The 21,465-nt window shown below is 41.4% G+C and overlaps 3 non-coding genes across 3 annotated transcripts; 2 read left to right on the top strand and 1 right to left on the bottom strand.

Moving 5' to 3' along the window:
* Nucleotides 1-2,618: 2,618 nt before the first annotated feature.
* On the bottom strand, nt 2,619-2,691 carry trnak-uuu (transfer RNA lysine (anticodon UUU)). The gene has a single exon. It is a non-coding gene; the product is annotated as a tRNA-Lys (tRNA).
* Nucleotides 2,692-5,859: 3,168 nt separating this feature from the next.
* On the top strand, nt 5,860-5,931 carry trnat-cgu (transfer RNA threonine (anticodon CGU)). The gene has a single exon. It is a non-coding gene; the product is annotated as a tRNA-Thr (tRNA).
* Nucleotides 5,932-8,594: 2,663 nt separating this feature from the next.
* trnai-uau (transfer RNA isoleucine (anticodon UAU)) lies at nt 8,595-8,688 on the top strand. The gene is made up of 2 exons: nt 8,595-8,632; nt 8,653-8,688. It is a non-coding gene; the product is annotated as a tRNA-Ile (tRNA).
* Nucleotides 8,689-21,465: the final 12,777 nt, after the last annotated feature.

Genomic DNA, 21,465 nt, shown 5'->3' with positions numbered 1-21,465 from the left:
AATCTTCTCACATTTTAATCTGTAACTGCAGGATTCAACAAATTGTTAATTATCTCAACTTCACTTACAATTTTTAAACAATTTACAAAGCCCACAGTGGATGACATTTGGTTCCGGCACACATCAGTTGCTTGGAATATCATTGTAATATTTAATTTGCTTTCCCGTCACACCACTTTTATTAATAATGAAGTTTATCAATACACGTTTATTTAAAACATGCCATTTATACAGTTTCTTTCTGTCTTTATTAGGAGCTGTATCACAGCTAATCCATGTAAAGCCTTCAGTATGTGATAGTGAGAGTTCAGTTATCCCAGGGAGTGAAGAGAACTGAAATTTAGTAAATACATACTTTAATAGAGTGTAAATCTTCAAAGTGTTCTGTCACTTCAAAAGCAAATTACAGGAGCAGGGATTGAACCCACATAGACATTTGCTCAGTAGGTCTTAAGTCCAACACCTTAACCACTCAACTATCTTGGTCAACGGTTTCACCTGTTCAATTGCTCAGCAATTATTCACCTAAAAAAATATAACTTTAATCAATTTCTCAGCCATCCCGGGTTCACCTTTCCAGTTCTGTGTTACACAATTCATTTAATATATTTGTTAATTTAATATATTAATTTAATATATTTGTTATATTTTTGAATGGAATGGGACTGTACACTGGTGGTTCCCAGGGGAAAACAGGGTTATTGAGCCATTGGGTATTGAGAATAAATTGGGTGGGTGAATGTAACCATGCGGTAAAGTAAAACAGTCTTCTTAGATGAAGCGCTACAGATGCAGCCCCTGAAAGTATATAAGACTTACATTTATAGTACTGCTGACACAAATGGAGCCTCTACATCAGACCGAAATAGCGATGTGTTCGCTTAGTTGTGCGTAGGATCTCCTCATGAATCTGTCTCATTGATCAGTGGAAATAGAAGCCATTATAATATGATACATGTTCACCTTCAACCCCGCAGCTGTCGGACGTGCTTGTTTTGGTACTATTTGCAATGAGCACCGAATTAAGAGTTAGGTGTCCATACTGGTATCTTTTAAACTGTGAGGGACATTGGGTTATATACAAACGGGACAGAGACACAGTAATAATCCTATATTAACGTGTTCTGCATTTTAATTTACTGATCGGTTTGTGCTAATTATAACCACAACAATACCCCTGTGTCCTGAGCACCACACTGAGCACACGTTAAGCTGGTTCTCTGACTTTGTTCAGCACGACTGCTTGTTTGCAGTTGAGCTCAGAGCTGGAGATGATCTCCATATTCTACTGCACTAACTAGTCCGAAACTTAGTACACAGTACACACTTTCTAAATGAAGTCAGGTTGTTAAAAAATTAAACCAGCGCCCTGTCAAAGAAACGTACCCCGGTCTCTCGCGCGACAAGCGAGGTTACTCAGCACTGTACTAACGAGGAGCGCTTGGCCGCATCTGAGTGTGAGCTCAGTTTACTGTCAGCAGACATTTCCTCTTTTCCAAAGACGTTTTCACCTGCTCTCAGCTTTTTAAAGACGATCATAAACGCTCAAGAAGTAATTCATGTCAGTTTGAAGTCTGTTTCTGTTGTCTCAGCTCTTGATAAAGAAAAGCCGTGCGTGGGAGACTCCCTCTCTGAAGAAGTTTGCCGTCACCCTGCGAGGGAGAAGAGCCATCAATCACCGAGGCAACCACTGAGACAGTTAACATTGAACACGTGAAATCCGAGATGTTGTGATATTTTTTCCCGCTTAAGGCTTCTATCGTTTCTACTCTAACGAGAAAGACCTCTTTATTAGAAGTGAGATTTTAACAAACGTCTCCAGGGGTAACTGCGACCTGAACGCAACGCCTTAGACCACCAGCCATCTTGCCTGTGGTACTTATAATGAAGTATATATTTTATTTCTACTCGTTGATAAGAAAAGTGAAATCATGTAATTAGGGATATGTCTTTTTTTCATGGGGAAAACTAGCCCGAGCAAATGTAAAGTTTAGAGCAGCGCTCAATAAAAATAATCAGAAACCGAAAGCGCTTCTTATACGGATCAGTATATTCCAATACCACTGGTTCTGCAGAAGAAATAAGAAAAGCCGAACTCAAAGCACTGTTTTGCCATTACGGCTACTCCATCTGCAGCTGCTTTAAGATTACTCACACTGTGTTGCCATTAAGGCTACCTAGTTAAAAAAAAACTTATCGTCACCTTTTTGAACGTGATTGTTAGACACCCGTTAAATCTCAACCGAGGTTTCTTGAGAGATCGTTCAGCGAGCGAGTAATAAAAAACTACTTCGCTTCTAACCTCTGCTGTCGCTGTAAACTCGGACGTGATGTTCTGCAGATGTGCAGTGTGCCTTTCCTCTCGTCGTATTCAAGAGCACTCACTGTGTGAGCTCCTCACTGCGTGTTCTGTACTCTACTGTGATTTAATTTAGATGATTACGTGGAGTAGAGTGACAAGATCTACTTGAACATTTTCGGTTTGTGAAATGAAACACTAAATACACTACTGTAAATACAAGTAATGGACATTTAAAATAACCACAGTACAGCTAGAAGAGTGAAAGATAAAAGACTATTTAGAATGACATTCACAATAGACTTAAGAACAGCACAACCGCCCGAACAGAGACTTGAACCCTGGGCCCTCAGATTAAAAGTCTGATGCTCTACCGACTGAGCTATCCGGGCTCTGAAAGAAAGTCAACACTGTCGAGATCCTCGCAAGTCACGTGTCTCTTGTGCCGAAGAGCAGTCATACCTGACCCGTCTGGAATGACCACTGACAGACTTTATCCAGAAGCGACGGCACCACTCCCAGTAGAATGAGATGGCACCACTCCCAGTAGAATGAGTGAGAAATACAGCATGACATGGGTAGTTAAGGGGCTCCCACAATCCATCTTTCCTCACATTACTGATTTTTTTCAATAGCATTTTGACCTATTTTCACATTCAGATTTTTTTCACATTTAATAAAATCTTTTAATCAACAACATTAAAAAGAAAACAAATGGAACATTTTTTGGAACAATAATTAAAAAAAAACTTTCAATGCCTTGGTTGTATACGTGTGCACAACCTTTATAAAGGGAGTTGCAACAGTGCTGAAATCTAAAGAGCATTTCTGTAGAGAAAACAGCATTTTTTCTGCCTTGATGTTAAGCTTAGGGAGCCTGTCTTTTAGAAATTCTATTTCTTAACACCTTGCACAGCCTCTCGACAGACTAACAAATATTTTTTGGAGAAATTGGCTCACACACCGGAAGACACTAACGTTTATCTACGTTAGAGTATGTGAATAACAGTTTAACCGAAAAAGTTTGCAATTGTGATTTTGTTAAAATTCAATAAATCGTCTATCAACAGTTAGAAATTATTAAGAAATTGTTTTATTTCATAAACTATAAGACAATTAAGAGAGTTTATAGGTCATATCCGTCGCTTATGTTCTTTTAACTCTAGCGTTCAGGATCCAAACCCAGGTGCGGACGGTTGTGTTTCTTGAATCTCTTGTAATCATCAAAAGTCGATGTGTAGTCCTTCAGTACTTTCTCGAGTTGTGCCATGGATATTTTATACGATCCATACTTGTCATGCTCTTTTTCATTTTCCTTAACAAACGGAAAAAAGTTCAAAGTGTGTTTATGGCTGTGCTTCACATATACACGAGAGCACTTGTAACAGTACAGGACACGCAGTGAGGAGTTCGTGAAGCTTTCAGTTTAGTGCGGAGTTCAGAAGGAGGATTCGCTCGCTGAATGATCTCTCAGGAAATCCCGGGTGGGATTCAACAGGTGTTTTCTGCAACAGCCACGACAAGTGTGAAGCAATCTCTGGATTTCTTGAATTTGAACTAAATTATTAGTTCAAATAATTTAGGATTTAACAGTACTAAATGAGGTACATTTAAAACAGCAGCGCAACTCTCTAGCACGTCGAGTGTGCCTGCATTTGATTGTGTAAACCTGGCTCTCTCTGAACACGAGCAAAGAGTTCTCACTCAACAGAAAATTGCCATGTGAGTACTGTAATATAAAGCACCTGGAGGTGGCAAGGATTGAACCTGGGACCTCATACATGCGAGGCGCTCTACCACTGAGCTACATCCCCGATGCGAATACTTATGGAACAGACTTAGAGATGTGCAGAGAATGCCTGCAGTTTCCCACTTTCGCGTTTCCTCTACTGAAGAGTAAATTCATGGGAATGAAGAAATAAGGAAGGAAAAATAATCGCATCGAAGCTTCAAGAGACTGGGCAAAAATTAATCTGTTATTTTTGTATCCAGTCACACGTGCGACGATGGTTGATTCCCAGACGGGAGAGAGCTTTTTTTCTACCTCCTTACTCGACTGTCTTTCAATTCTGTTTTAATTGAAAGCTTTTTGCATCTTTTAAGTGCTCTTAATTAAACTATGCATAGAAAAACAGCAGTACTGATGATTTTCATGGACTGACGCACACTTGTTCTGTACAACTCGAGTGATAAAGCCCTGTCTGCAAATATTGTAGAAGAACGTAAAAGGGTGAAACAACGCCCCAACCACAGGAATGGTAACAGGAAGGATCGTGTTGTTATGTGATAAGTCCGTTTGAGATGTCTTGTCGATGCACACAGGCGGTAGAGCTGAATAATTTACTTTTAGTGGTGTATTTAAACAAAGATGGAACATGTTATTTCTGTACCAGGAAGAAAGGAGCAGACTTTAACTTTAAGAGGCAAAAACGACACCTTATCAAAGCTAATATTAATTAAAATGACATCACAACAAAAGAGTGGAGCCTTGAGTGAATAAAATTAGTTTTCATTGGACGTCTGTGTCTCCATAACTTTGTAGGTGAAAGAGAGGATTGTGATAATTTGCAGGTGCTTCTCGGAAGTGCGTTGGTGGTACAGGCGCCTTCCAAATAATTGAGTCGGGTGTGAATCCCAGCCAGTGCAAACCCAAATCTTTTCAAGATAATCTGTGATCCACTAACACATCTTTTGAAACACTACGACAGGTAACACCCCGTGTGAAACATCATGAGCATCTGTTAAACCTCTCTACCTGCCCGTTCCTCACACAGACATGACAAGGGTCTAAAGGGACATTTTGAGCCGTAGAAACATTTTGTCATTCCGTACTTTCCAGTGCAGTCAGGCCAGTTCCACTTCAACTGCGCCCGACAACGGAGGTCGTTTTGAAAACAACGAGAGTAAAGGGACACTGCACGTCTGCAGAACATCACGTCCGAGTTTAAGGACAGCAACATCAGAGACTGGAAGCTAGGGAGTTTCAGGTCTGTGTTTTTATGATAGGTTCAAGAAAGTCTGAATACCTTTGCAAGAAGTATTTCAGAATCCCAGTCAAATCCAGTACGAATGCCGCATAGATCTGCATTGTACAATTAGAATACTGTTTTTCCGTTGAATCAAACACGCCTTATAAAGCATTTCTAAAACAGGAGAGATCGTTAGGGAATGCGTCTTCCTGTAAAAATAAAATGACTTCAAGGGCACTATAAGCAGAGGTGTGAAAGCCTGCTCCACAGAAGAACTATAGCCAGAGATGCCAAAGAGGTCGAGATTTTCACCAAGTGAGAGAAAGCATCTCAGAAAACGAAGTTGCGGTCGTTTCCACACATCATAACACCACTAGGTCAGACCACAAGAGCTGAAGAGCTGCTGTCGTGAGTAACGCGGCCGAGCGCTCTAAGGAGCTGGCTTAAACCTCCAGTCTCTTCAGGAGCATCTGTTGGAGTCACACTGCTCCTTGTTAAGAATCCCTTTTATTGTTGTTGCTGCCTCCAGGCGATGTAAACCAGATTCAGAAAAAAATAATTTGAACAACATTATTCCTCTGTTTGCGCGAAGGCGTGGTGGCCAAGTGGTAAGGCGTCGGTCTCGTAAACCGAGGGTTTTGGGTTCAAACCCCACCTGTGCCTGTTTCATTTGTCACTACTTCCCTTTAGTTTCAAAGTCTTCAAAAAACTCGCAATGTAGGAGTCTCAATAGTAAGAGAACATAACTGTCGCATACCGTTTCCACGATGTATTCAGCGACGCGAATGAAATATTTTAGTGCTGGCTCAAATGCAAGGAATTTCAGAAAAACCTGGAAAAGAAACGCTTGCAGTAAATGACAAATTTAAAGCGTGTAGTCAGTATGAACAGAACAACGCAATGCTCTGTAAAACGATCTGAAGCCGCAATTACTCTTTTATCCGGGCAGTTCATTCCGATACGATGTTTCCGCAGAATAAATGAAATGCCGAACTCCAAACATGTTGTTGCCATTATTGTTACTCCTGCTGCTGTAGTTTTAAGCTTTAATCAGTGGGTATGTAATGTTGTAAAGGGGCTGGACTACTTTGTTCAGTCCAAATTCCATTATGTGAATTTATGCTTTTTTAATATAAGCATTAACAATACAATGCGTGCTCAAAAACCGTTACTTATTAGCTTAAGAAGCGGCAGTGTTTTGACAAAGTGTGGTATTCGAACAGTAAATGCTGAAGTGTTTAATACTTGCTTGTGAGCAGATCTCCCTCGATTTAGACAAACTCTTGTTTGGCCGATGATTTCAGATCAAAATCTGAATCGAGTGGAAAGAAAGCTGAATTACGCAAAGGTCATATAAGGCACTGGGTATCACTCTTACGCCATCAGGTCATGCTAGGAGGATTGGGGGGATCAAATTGACACAGAGGGACCCAATGTGGGGGCTGAACCCACAGTTCTGAGATTAAGAGATTCATGCTCTATTGACTGCGCCTATATAACTCTTGTGCTACAGCAGTAATGTTTCTGGGTGTGGATGGACATGACATAATAGGCTGACAGCAGGAACACGTGGCCCACAGGCAGTGACAGTATCGCTATCACATTTGGCTGCAGTATATTGTGTTGAGAGCAGCAATAACTTTCCTGCAGAGATGGGAGTGCCTTTAATACAGCTCTTTCAATCGGACAGAGTAACAGGAACGGACCAAAAGTTTCTGCTGTGGATCCATCTCCACGTGGGGGAAAGAGACAATAAAATAGCGATGAAGAAACAGAAAGAATTGTGCTCGCTGCAAAGTAGGAAAGAAAGAGGTGTTAGGACACGTAAAACAGCTTGGCGATAATTTGCAGCGACAGTTTTATGTTATTTAGTACACAGATTTCTCTTCATGTTCCTTAAGATGTGTAATTTGTATGGTGGTTGTGTGAGAACAGTTTATTCTAAAGTCCTGTCAATTAACAGTGGAGAGCTACCTGGTGCACGTCTTCAAGAAGACTCTCTTTAAGGCGATTAGAAGTTTCTCGAACAAATCTGCGTCATATTTTTAAAATAGTTTAGCTAATGAGCAACGAGAGTATAAATGAATTCTCCCACCCTCCATTCGAAGATAAAACTCCATGTGCGAGTCGAAGTTTCCTTGAAGCTACAGATGTTCGTCATTATTGGACATCCCCGGTGATATTGACTAAGGAGCTCAATTCTTACGTGCTGTAGTTCAACGTGCGCAAAATATTCGTATCCCCTGCAAATATCGGCAAGGTCAGTGATATTCTCAACAATTTGTGCCATTGCAATTCGTGCAATTCGTGCCATACTTTTTCGCAATGTATTCTGACAAGCCAAGATCAGAGGGTCATATTTGAAAAATGGTGCATTAAAATGTCTTGTACTTCAGGATTTTGATAGTCGATTACATTGTCTCTCACACCTCGGTGTCAGAATTGTGAGACGTTTTTATAATCAGGGGGGAGGGCCGTAGCAATAAGCAGAAAGCACAATCACCTTTTTCCCATTGCAAGTCCATGTTATGGTGAGTTTTTAAAATTGGTTTGCGATTTTCTAAAATATATTCCATACAAAAATATAATTTGGACAGTCGCTATTTATTTGGATATTCCCTTTCACTGAGGATGTCTACAGTATTCCAGCCGAATTAGTACTGATCGAAGAGAGCCATCTACAGGCGAAAGGCGACATAACATCACAGCAGCAGCATTTAAGGCGGAACGAAAAACGCGAATAAGATGCCAACTTCAGCCTTGTAGCAGACCCTGGGAGGCACGCTCAAAATAATCATCTTTCCCAGTACTTCAGAGTCATATTTAGAGCGCTTTACTGCAATTTTATGTGATTGATAGGAGATGTGAAGCCATCGAGCCTGTACTGCCATTTCTCATGCTTTCTCTCAGTGTCGGAGCTGCAATTGCTGTAAAGGAGGCGACTTGAAAATGAAACGTGTAATCACCTTACAGAGGGTCTTCACGACGGGGTGCGTCAGCAAGTTCTCCATTATTGTCAATTTACTGGACTTCTGAAGAAACCTAGCTACAACGAAAATACAAACTGCACAGTTTAAGGCACATGAAGAGAAATCAGTGTGCTGATTGACTCAAAAAATGTCGCTACAAATAATCTGTCAGGCTGATTTACTTGTTCGACCACCTCCCTCCGTCCCTCTTTGCTGTTAGCACAATTCTTTCAGTTTCTTTTCTTGTATTTTCCTTGCTATTTTAGTGTTCCCCATGTGGAGATGGATCCACAACCGAAACTGTTTTCACCCTGTGTTTCTGCAGCGTCAGTCTGTATAAGGATCACATCTTGCACAGCTCCAGTGGCGCAATCGGTCAGCGCGCGGTACTTATACAGCAGTGCATAGCGGAGTTATGCCGAGGTTGTGAGTTCAAGCCTCACCTGGAGTAGTGTCTTTAGCTACTGAAAGCAACTGTCGAGTTTAGATACTCTTAGGTATTTGATGGAGATAATTTATTTATGTTTATGTTTATTTTGAGTCACAATCAAAGAAGGCTCCACAGCTGAAACATTGTGTTTCCTTCTCTTTTCAGCATGGAATAAACCTTGACTTTTCCTTTGAAGCCCATGCATGCTGACGCAGCTCCCTACTAAAATTACACAGCTGTGTACCTCCAACTGACCTGTACACAAATATATGAGAGAGGTCTACTGAGACGAGAGGAGCACTGAAGACTTGAAAAAGCTCTCGCATTAGATTCTGTGTTTTTGTTGTTCCCCAGATTTGTTTTTAATGTTCTTTTTCTTTTGAAGGTGTTGCGTTTGGTTTTTTTTTTCATAGTTGTTAGACTACTACAGGGATTTACCTAGGTTCCTGGAAGACTTCTCGTTTTGTGTTTGTTGTGTTTTCGGGTTACAACAATTTTTTTTTCTATTGATAGGACCCCACGCATTACTATGGGAGTAGTTAACTTTAGTTCTTACATTGTACAGTACCTGAAATTACCACATAAACTACTACTCTGTTTCCCTTTTTTTAAAAGGCACAAGTGAAGTTTGTTTTTCCTTGCTGCTGATTGGTAGCTACAATGGGTCAATTGCAATAAACTTATATACAATAAACTCCGCTGAAATTTGTCAGCAGCTCTGTACTAAACCTGTTCTCGATTGCAACAAACCTAAAATAACAGCTGCTGCCCATTAGATGTTACTGCATTAGGAGTCTAGCTTAAACCACCTCTTCATAGGTTTTAAGCAACTCGGTAGCGGACTAAGCAGAACAATTGATCACATTAGAACTGTCTTGAATGTAATGGAAATAATGTACTCATTAATTAACAAGCTTATGCACCACTTGCTTGAAAATTATTATTATATTTAACTAAAATTGCTTTCCAGACACCACAAATATTCACAATGAATGTTATCATAACACATTTTTAGTAATACAAGTGTTATTTATTAATAATTAAGTTCCATGTATATCTTTATTAGTAGCTGTATTACAAGTAATGCATATACAGTCTTTATTACAGTTAGTTTTCAGTTATCCTGGGGAGGGAAGAGAATGGAAATTAAGGAAATAAAAATTTAAAGGGCTTAAGTCTTCAATGTGTTCTGTCATAGCTGTGTGTTGTCACATCTGTCATATCTGGGTGTTAATTTAGTATATTTGATGTATTATTTATTGTGATTTGACACTACACTTGTATTTGACAATACACTACACTTCTCAGGAGAAAGCAGTACGATTTTTTTTTTATTTGAGGGTACAGAAATTGTATTGTATGGCCAAATGTAAGGTTACGTTAAGAAACCCTTTTTGTTACCTTTTGCAATGTTATTTATTTAAGACAGTTCTTCGGAATAGTGTCCCTTACGTATCTGTGACTGTGGTCCAACAATAACGGTGCTGAAATAGCCGGAATGTGCGGGAAGAAGATGGAGATGGAACAGGAGGCTTATTCAGTCGATAGAAAGGTTGTGTAGGACTGAACACACTGCGGTTATGGTATTGGGTTTAAGAGCATTACGATCCTACAGTCTCCTCATCCGTAATCAGATGCGTTATCCAATGCGCCACTGGCCCTTGTACCGCATTCCTCAAGTGCACCACTGTGAGCTTGTGCCGCTACAATAATACATCGCCCCAGTGCAAATTTTCTCAATTAGGTGCACGTTTTCTATGTGTATTTAGTTAATAAGTCTTTCATTTTGTCTGTTTTAAAAATTGCATCTCTTTAAAACAGACAAACGAGTTTATGTGTCGCGCTGAAATTCACACATGAGGGAATTCAAACGAAAAAAATCACAGAAAAGATATCGCGCTTAAAAAGAAATCCAGAGTGGAGACGCTGGTGATAGAAAACAGAGCTTCATACGATGCATGAGATGCTTTACCTCTGAACTAAACTCGGCTCTTTAATCGTGTTAGGAAAAGTGAATAGCCAACAGTGTACATTTTAAAAATCAAAGCAAGACAATGAGACACGAAGAGAATTCGGAACACGAGCCTCTCCTTCATTGTTTAACGAGCTTTTGATGAACGCCTAAGTGAAAGACAAATTCACTATTTTCACTTTGTGATTAAAAAACACTTTTATCACACGTTAAGCACTCCTGATGGTGTCGAATAGTTCTCTTTTCTACCCTCATCATTTGAGGATCCCCAGCTAAAATATCTTTTTAAACTACAATAAAATTGCAATATTTTGAATACTATTTAAGTTTACATAGTCACATTCTCGGTGATATTGACTTAGGCGCTCAACTATTAACTTCTTGTAGTTTGACTTGTGCCAAAAGTTTGAAATCTGTGCAACTATCAGGATGCTTAAGGACATCCAAAGAAACCCCATCACATTTAGGGGAGACGGTGTTGAGGTCGGATTAATTTGAAATGCGTCTCTGGGGACTTTTGATTTACCAACGTTATGTTTAACTGAAGGATACGCTGACTGACTGTGCCATAGAAACTAACGCACATCACCTTTTTTCTACATTCACAGGTTTTTGGCTAAGGACAAAAAAATCGTTTTCGTTTCCTTGCCAGCTGGCAGTAATTCCTCTGCACTGACAAAACAGATGAGTATTTTATCTTTCGCAATTTGTATGGATTTTTTAAAAAACAAGTTGTTCCAAAAATTAAATGAACACTTCCATTAAATTTAATGTAGAACCATGTTGCTGTCCATAATGATAAACTGTGCGGCAAAAGAGGAAGAACGGCACCAGTGGGATTCAAACCCACAATCTCCTGTTTAGTAGGAGGTGCTTTAACCAACTAAGCCACAACATTCTCTCACCCTACTGTTAATCCCGCATCAGCAGGGTCAGCTTGTCGGCACGCCTGTCTCCATTTGGTGGTTTGAGCTGACGCTGCCATGACGTTCCCATTAAATGCGACCGAGAATACTCCAACCGGCGCGCTGCTTTGCCTGCTGTCGGAGAACTAAGCCACGGCACTGGCATCAAATATCCCTTTTACAGCCACTTGGACACATCTCAATTGCTCTGAGACACCTGCATTCAGTGTGCGCTGAGCAAGTGACGAGAAATGGCTTATGTCCAAGGAGCTCAATTTGCTTTTTATGTTCAATGGGGTGTCCACTACAGCCGGCACTGAAGCGCAGCACAGGCTCTGTGGTTTGACATCTCCCAAGGTAAATGTTGAAATTGTAGGTGGAAGAGGAAAATTACCCTCGTGTATGGGGAAAGAAGCCAACTCATGTCTGGAAGGGGCTAAAGTGTGTATGGAGGTGTCCTAGTGGTTAAAGCAATAACTTCTTAATACATTATACTCTGCACAAGTAGGTTTGAACCCCATCCTTGTCGAGGAAGGGCTTTGACACATTTTGACCTTTTTAAACTTGGTGTGCTTTCGTATCATTTATTCGCTCCTATACTGTAACAGTAATATTTCTAGATGTGCATGACCATGGTAGGCTGACAGCAGGAACAGCAGGAAGCAGTGACAATATCAGAGGTGTCTGCAGTGTGTTGGTTTGTGAGCAACAATAAAATAACTTGACGTGGAAGCAGGTGTGCCTGCATTAACACAGCTCCATCGAGCCGAAAAAGTAACACAAGAACCGACTTAAATTCAACAGCGAGTTTCTGTAGCTGAAAACAGAAACTACTTCACGTCAGGAGTGAACTCACAACCTCAGCATAACTCCGCTTTAAAAGCACCCCAACCTGACCAATCGCGCTACTGGAGCAACACAGCACAGTAGCACATTTTCCTCAGTGCTTATTCCCTAGCCTACCAGCTTCAAGACTTTTTTAAATCGATCGAAGATTCATTGGAAAAGGTTTGTCGATTGTTTAGGTGGGAATCACACCCGGATTCACTGCTTTCAAGGCAGCTATGTTCATCATTATACCCAGGACTGGCGCCAGGTGAATGATCTGTAGGGGGGCATCTGAAATCCTGAGGGGGGCAGTGATATTTTGGTTTAAACAGAGCCGTTGCAAGCATCCAAGTGAATTCTCGCAAGCATGCCACTGATTAGTATTTCATGTCAGAAGATAACGACAAGCAATCTGGTATTTAGCGATGAAGAACAGTTCCACGTTCATCAGAACTCACGTGATTATTTTTGCCTGGAGCACCAACCATGTGTGTTCATTTTTGGAACAACATCAACAGTAACGAGGTTCTGAATCATTAAGAAATCATTGTAAAACCAACAGAAAGTACAAACTTCTATAACTACAGTCCTAGTTATATAACAATTATAAGTATAAGGATAAACTACTGCAAGGCATTGGTCCATCTGAGCAAATAAGGTCGTAATAATGTTGACATCCCAAAACACAGACACTATGTAACATGCTGCTCCTAGACAGATAGCCCTCGTGCACATCAAACAGTCCGATGTAGTAACTGCGAATTCGGGGTTAGTGTAGTTATCTGACCATTGACAAAGTACAACTATTTTTTACGGCGCAAGTTAAGTAAGTGAAAGTGTTCAAAAACTTTTTATCCAAACCTTTTATCCAAAACTGAGGGGGGTGGAACTGTTCAGTTGAGGGGGCGATTTTGGCATGCCAGTAACATTTTCACAAAACGTCCTAGAGTTACAAAAACACTTACTTTGTGTATAAAGTGCATTGTGTACACACTGTAAGTTCACAAAGCGAGAAATACTGCTCAATATGGGATCCTGTCCAGGAATATCAGGGCTGTAGGGGGTCAGATCTATAGATGTAGTAAACACATTAGTGGAGACGGTGTGTCTGCTCTCTGTGTGAGAGCCGGACAGGAGGAATAATCTGTGGTCTGGGAAGAAGAGACCCTCGTTGGAAGAGCGGCATTCCTCACAGGAGAGATTGAAAAAAAAACTTTTTCAGGGACGCTGATTTTTCTCCTTGGGGGAATTAAAAGCACTTCTAGGGAGTGACCTCGTGGTGCAACGGTAGCGCATCTGACACCACATCAAAAGGCTGTGTGTTCAAATCATGTTGAGATTGGCTGATGTATTTTCAGGTTCAGCTGGTGGTGTCCAGTTTTATCTGTACACCACATAGATAATCTAAATGAAATAACAGAGCAGTACAGAACACGCATTCAGGAAATTACACAGCAAAGCATTTTGAACACGACAAGAGAAAAGGCACGCTGCACATCCGTGAAACATCACGTCCGACTTTAAAGACAGTTACATCACAAAATGGAAGTTTCAGGCCCCTTTTTTATTACAGGTTCAAGCTAACCTGAAAGTTACAGAGTTTTAGGTCACTTTTGTATTAAATAAAATAAATATTATTTGCCCTTTTTTAAATTGTGGATGAAATCCACTCCCATGTACCAAGACCTTACAGTATATTCATGTTAATTAAAATGACCAACGCTATTGGACATTGGCTGGTGCTTTTTGTAACGATTTGCTATTTCATGCAGGAAAACCCGACCCAACGTTTGCTTTCAGGTGCGGTTCATTCACATAATGGACATCTATTTCTGAGGAGCCTGTTTTAAAATCGCACGAATCCGGTAGAAGTCAATCCTACAATCTCATGATGCAAAATCAGATGCGTTATCCATTAAACCACTGGCCAATCATGTAACTGAATTGCACCATAGTGAGTTTAGCGCTGCAACTAGTAATACACCACCCCATCTAAAATTTCTAAGTGAGAAACGTGTTTTCTACATTTTTATCAGTTTTAAAATATCATATCTTTAAAACAGACAAAGGGTTTGTGTGTCACTCTGAAATTCTGATTGATTTAGAATTCAAAGAAAAAATGTTTTCTTCAACAAGGCAGTGAAATTATGACATCTTCACTCTACTTCTCTCTTGTAGTAAAGCAGACCTTGCAGTGTGAGCATTTGCTACAGTAAATTAGGTCATGTATCATGTTAATCATGTTATCACTTCTTCAAAACAAAACATTTCCTGGTGCACGTTTTCTCCATGAGAAAAATACATTTTTCCCTTACATGCTTTCTCGTTTTTTTTCCATCAGAGTACAGAAAGAAGAAAAAAGGGAAAAGCAGTGTCGCAAAAGAACTCCGTCACCCTTGGGAGATGTCAAGCTCATCGGATATGAAAAGTGCCAATAAAAGCAATTTCTCTTCATTTATATTAGCTTCGGGGCTGCTATTGTGTGTGAGGAGGCAACTTGCTCAGCGCTTACTGAATACAGGTATGTTTTGAGTGTCATGCTGATATAAATATAAATATATAAATGCAAAAGAAACTTTTAAAGCTGATAAAGTAATTTGCATGTGGCTACAACATCCCTGGAAGAGAGATTTTATCAGTTGCACATAATCAGTATTTTTTACTTTTTGTTCAGCACTGGAAATATATTTTTTTAAGTTTTCTTAAGAAGATCTCATGAAGTATTGCCAGGACCTACCTTTAGCACTCAATAGCGATATTAATGGAGTAGAAATGAAAGATAAATTGATGATCTGAGCTAAAATAGTCCTTACGCGCCTCCTGTAACAGTGTTCGTATTCATAGCAAGTAATATTCTTTTTCAACCCCAAACGTTGCTATTGCATTAAGCTTTGTGCGACCATTAGAGGTTTCGGTAGCTTCTGGAGAGCGCACTTTTCCAAACTGAAACCTATAAGAACATTATTCAAGGTACACCATGTCCCAGAATCTTTCATCGGGACTAGGATTAATATCAATGGAAAGCACTTCAAGATTTAACTGAAATATTAAAAGAGTAGGAAAGCATTTAAAATAGAAAAAATCAGTTCAGATGATATTTAATTTTTGACAAAAAATGGGCACATACTGTACATCAGCTCAGTGAGCAGTGCGAGGTGCTCTCCTGGAGATGATGTTAAATTAGTTAAAATCATGTGATAGTTGAAAAAGCTTAATACTTAGTGAAACAGCCAGCACAAATGGTTGCATTTGTGATTATGTCACTTCTCTACTATAGCAGCGTCGATAAAAGACCCTCTGAAAGCAGTAAAGCACTGCACAACTGAATTCGTTGCTATTTGGAGAAATCCACAAACTCGTGTTTTTCATGTGTTTTAAAAGAGAGCCATACTCACCGACAAAATAACGACACTGTAGCTGATTTTTTCCGAAGCACAGTTGACCTTTCTGAGCCAAATGATGAAGCTCACCCAGTGAATACTATAGCAGAAGGTGGAGGAAAGTGCAACTTTGTAACTACTGCAACCACAGGAACAACTGCAAGAAGCAGAATCAATTTCCCATCGAATGGTGGTGTTGTCTGAGGTACGAGATGTGAACGTGTGCAGAGAATCCCACAATCTCTTCAAAACTTGGATAAAGTATTTCTGATGGAGCGCTGTGCGCAAAGATTGAATAAGCTTTGCTCCTGCCGATGATTCTGCGTGAAAAAGCACAGCATTCAAGTTTCACAGACAAATGCACCATGCCTACAAAACCAATTTTAAAAACAATTGCGGCACTCTACGATTCACACTGACTCAAAAGTGATCACGGCAGATGTTGTTCCCTGCATAATGCTGAAGGGACCAAAGAGCATTGCTGTTGGGAACACAAAATGAGGCTTTTTTATGCCTTGATGTTAAGCTGACAAAGACTATCTTGAAACACCTAGTTCAGTCTCTCGACAGACTGTCAAGCAAAGCTTTTACCCATTGAAGTCGCAATAGAAGGAAGGTCTTAACCCACCAACACTTAGCAGCGGCAAGATTCAAACCTAACCCAGCGAAGAAAATGGAGCATAAACCCAGCACTTAGACCACCCAGCCACACTCCCAACACCTTACTCTTTTGGAGAACGTCGGGTGGGTTCAGCTCTTGTTGTGCGATGCGTGGAAATGACTGCATCTTCGTTTTCCGAGATGTTTCCTATCACATCTTTGTCAGCTCTGAATATAGTGCTTCTTTGGAGCAGGCTTCAGACCTTTTATTTTATTTATAAAGGAGGGCGCATTCAGAAACATGTAATTCCTGTTTTAGAAATGCTTTGGGCGGTGTGTTTTATATAATGCACGAACAGTATTCTGATTGTATACTGTAGACCTGTGTAGCAATCATACTGGACGTGACTGGGATTCTGAAATGTTTCTTGAAAAGGTATTCAGGGCTGCTTGAATCTATAATAAAAAAGTGACCCCAAATTTCCAACCTTCCAATCACTGATGTCGCTCTCCCTAAACCTGTACGTGATGTTTTGCAGATGTGCAATGTGCCTTTACTCCTGTATTAAAAACGACCTCTGTTGTTGGGCGGAGTTGAAGGAGAACTAACTGCACAGAAAAAGTACGTAACGATAAAATATTTCTGCGCGTGAAACACATCAATCGTTCAGCATTTCTAAAATGTTTAATTGAATTGACAAAGAAATCCTCTCCTTAAACTTCGAAAAGGATTATCTGTTGAGCCAGCAGACGTAACACTGCAGGTGCCCGTTTCTCACAGGTGTTTGAAGTTGTGGATAACATTTAGCAGGTTTGGCGCCGAGGCTTAGCTGGTTAAGACGCCTCACTAAAAACCAGGAGACCCTGGGTGCGAATCCCAGCGGTATCTATTCGTAGACAACAAGCCACTCATTGTCAATATTTATGGAGCTTAATTTAAAGACAACGGGAGAAGCATGAGTTACAGCTTTCTGTAGCTGTTTTACATTGCTGTGCAATGGTGAGTGCATTGGACTTCTAGGCCTTGATAGAATGAAGTCATTTAAAGGTTGTGGGTTTGAGTCCCACCAGAGTCATGTATCATTTTGATTCAACCTTTCAAAATCCTCTAGGGATTAGTGTTGATCAAGTCAAATAAAGGACTTCTTAAGAGTCCACAGTTGAAAATGAACCAGCAGCCACAAGAAAGAAATTAGCACTGGATTGTGATCACTTTACTCCTGTCCTGGAGTCCTTGCACTGGCTTCCTGTCAACTTCAAAATCCTCATGCTCACCTATAAGGCTCTCCATGGCTTGGCACCTAAGTACCTGTCTGGGTTATCGCCCTACTCCCCACCTCACAACCTTCGCTCTTCTAATTCTGGTCTCCTATCTGTCCCCCCGTCCATCTACACTCTATGGGTGACAGGGCCTTCTCCTGTTTTGCCCCAGAGCTCTGGATCTTTATCCCCACGGATATCAGAGAGTCACCTTCTCTAAACTCCTTTAAATCCAGACTCAAAACTTTCTTCTTTAGAAGAGCCTTTATTTACCTGTTCTTTACCCATCTGCTCCTACTGTATTATGTACCACAATCTGATGTCTCCTCAAACAGTGTATTCCCATCATGCTAATATTGTGTTTTTTTTGTTGTTGTTGTTGGCATTATGTAAAGCACTTTGAGAAGTTTATTATTATTATTATTATTATTATTATTATTATTATTATTATAAAGGTCTTGTTTTCTTGTCCTGTGTTTACAGGCTCAGAGGCCAATGCTCTCCCTGATGCTGGGGAAAGGGCTCCTCTTGAACAGCAGCACAGTGAGGAGGAGTGGGGCAAACTACATAAATATGAGAAAAGACGCAAGAGAGTTGTCACTCAGAGTGTCGAAGGGTCGATGTATACTGGGGCTCAGTTGAAATGCAACGTCAGGACTTTTCCGAATTAGGTCACACGAATAGAGCACAGCCTTTTCCGCCCTGCCACGTGGGTATCGGTAACTCACTGTGATCGTATAGTGGTCAGTACTTTGTGTTGTGGCCGGAACAACCCCGGTTCGAATCCGGGTCACGGCAGAATAGGGGCGTCTGCTTTTACAACTTGCACGAATGACGGCAAAAAAAAGCCAATCGATGTGAACGAACGGCGCTTTACAGAGGAGTACTGCCTGACTGGATCGTTGATGAACGACAGGGGCCACTCCAACCTCTTTTCGGTTTTCTTCAATGACTTACTAAGGATCTTCTTCACATTCGCCCATGCAGGGGAAGCCAGTTACACCAAAGCAAACGCAGGAAAGTGCATTTCAAGCAGAGACCAGGAGGGACTTGTTTACACCGAGAGTGGTCGGAGAATGGAACAATGCACCCAGCCCTGTTGCTGGGGCCGATTCTTGATGAGATCTTGGGCTCACTAACAGGCCCCCGCTGGATGCTAATCTTTCTGTTGTTCTTGCAGGTCCTGCACTGCTTTTGAGCCGACAGAGCTCGTCCTGGTCTGTCGGCACAGCCCAATTGCAAATGATCGGCTCTGCGTACAGAAGGAACGTGCGTTTGGTACAAGAGTGCATGAAGGCACCGGAAATACATTGGGAACAAATGACCGGTCGCTCAAGACCTCTGTGAAGTACAGGAGCGTGCAAAAAGAGGCTGTTTCCGCCCTGTCTCGAACCGGGGACCTTTCGCGTGTTAGGCGAACGTGATAGCCGCTACACTACGGAAACCTGCAGGGACCGCTGCTGGTGTCTCGCTTGCGTTTCGGGCTGAGAAAGGGAAGCGTCACTTTAGGCAGGGGGCGCTGGAGAGAGGAACAAAGGGCGCGATGAAACAAAATGCTGAAACCCGGGATCAAACCAGAGACCTTTAGATCTTCAGTCTAACGCTCTCCCAACTGAGCTATTTCGGCGGTGCAGAGAGCCCATAGCCAACTGCTCCAGCCTTCCTGTGTTACGGCATGAGCACACCAAGAGGAGCGGGAGAGTGTTGCAGGAACGTCACTCAGAAGGAAAGCCACCCAGCTGCGCCCTCTTAGCTCTGTCCAGCGCATCTTCCTCGCATGGACTCCTGCCTGCGACGGGCAGGAAACAATTAGCAAGAACAGAACAGCACCCTGTAACGTTGCCATAGCCTAAATGTAGTGGCTCTCTGAAGGCACCAGTTCTGTAGGGTTTGGGCATTTACTGTGACAATTATTAATTGTAGCAGTAAATCACAAAGTTAATTCTTTTGATGGCTTTAGAATCCAACCATGTGACAGAACTCAAACAACGCACACACATAGGTACTAATACACGAGGATACATTTATTAATACATAGAATATGCATATAAACGTAACAGATCTTATCGAGAGGGTTATCAGAATACAAAAGGTATATATTCAATCAGTTACGAAGAGTTACATATATCAAGAGGACATACGTTCAGTATATCATTCATTTAGACCGTTTCGTAAATTAACTTGTTTATAACTTCTACATTAGATACTCAAAACAAGTACGTAACTATTAGGAATTAAATTGATATCAACTGGTTTGGATAACAATTAAATTCTCGAGCCGTAATGCAGTGAAGTTGAATACTCATCCAATTTCTGGGGATACATATCTCCTGCAGGCACAAACAATCAGCTGCAGGCTTGTTGCTGTCCAATCCGCGCTCTCTGGCTCCGTGCCAGGCTGTGCTGTGCGGCTTGCGACGGTGCGCTGCTGATGCTCACTGACCGGCTAGTTAGTGTCGGCTTTAACTAGCAAAGATTGTGCACTGTGGGTCCCAGCAAGTCAGGAAGAGGACCGGTTTGTTCCTGATGAAGAGCTAGTTCTGAATAGTGATTCAGCTGTCCACAGTTCTGACCTGTTCACGAGGCCTGCTGCTGGTGCTAACCTCGGGTGGATCCTCTGGTTACTCTCTGGCAACCTCCGCTCTAGACTCTTAGAACAAAGGAAAGTTCTGGCACTCGGACACACTGACCGTTACGTGGTTGTCCGGGCTGAGTCTCAGGATGGTCAGGAGGCGCGCTGCGAGAATGTCCTGCCCTTGGGAGCCTTCTGCTCCTGGGCTGTCCTGCCCTGGAATTCTCCTTTAGAATTCCCTTCGAAAAAGTTCACAGAATTCTCACCGAAGTCTCTTCTGAATCTCACAGGCTCTCTGTGTTGCCTGTTTTTACCTGGAGGAACTTCAGCTCGTTGATTGGCTGAAAGTTCCATGGGCATCAGAATCCCACGTGGGTTACTCAGCCCTACCAGTCCCTGATTGGTTGATCAAGGTGAGATATGAGTCACTTACTCCTGACACTTAGGAATGCAGTCCAGATGTCCATCTGGCACTCCCTAGACAGATAGGCGCCAATGGATGACCATTGATCATGATAGCCAGGCTTAGCTAAGTGCATCCCCCTTTGGGGGCTTGTTCCTTATCAAAAGAAAACATCTTAAATCAGCCTGCATGAATACTTTCTCTGTGGCTGCACCACAGAGATGGAGGGTGAGATGGGGCCTCCTTTAGGACAGCATACCAACGCTTAATTCTGTCTTATTAACAAGCATTGCCGCTACATATCCCCCCTTTTTGAAGGTCACGAGGTCCTGAGGCGTTGTTGCCTTCAAAACAAAAACAGAGTTAAGTGATGTCCCTTGTCATTAGAACATTAACCTTAAATGTCCACATTACTCCTCGAGAATTCATACCAGAACCAGCATTGGATGCAAACAGGATGAATAACATCTGAAGCATGTATAAACACGGTAGGAGACATTATCTAAGTCTAGGAGTTACACATCAGGAAGTTCACTGTCAATATCTGATACCTCTGTAGTAGATATTTGGGAAGAAGTAACTTCCTTTCTTTTGACATGCTACCTTTGACTCATTCGTGCTACTCGGAGTACATCTTGATGTGAGAGTACAGCATTCAGAGTATACTGTCAGTCATGATCCAACTACCCGGCAGCAGTGTTACAATAACAACAGTTCCTGTTCCCAGCCCCCCCGATAAACCACAACACCTGTGTTGGGTATCTGCTAGGTTGGTTTGGAGGTTTGTTCCATTAAAGCAAACTAACTACCTGTACCTCTTCAGGGCTTACTGTTTCTTGGATTTCTATCCAATTCAATAGTGTGGCACCTGAAGGCAT

Source organism: Atractosteus spatula (genome assembly GCF_055471065.1).
Source record: "Atractosteus spatula isolate fAtrSpa1 chromosome 10 unlocalized genomic scaffold, fAtrSpa1.hap1 SUPER_10_unloc_9, whole genome shotgun sequence".
Taxonomy (NCBI): Eukaryota; Metazoa; Chordata; class Actinopteri; order Semionotiformes; family Lepisosteidae; genus Atractosteus; species Atractosteus spatula.
This window is presented reverse-complemented; position numbering and strand designations above follow the sequence as displayed.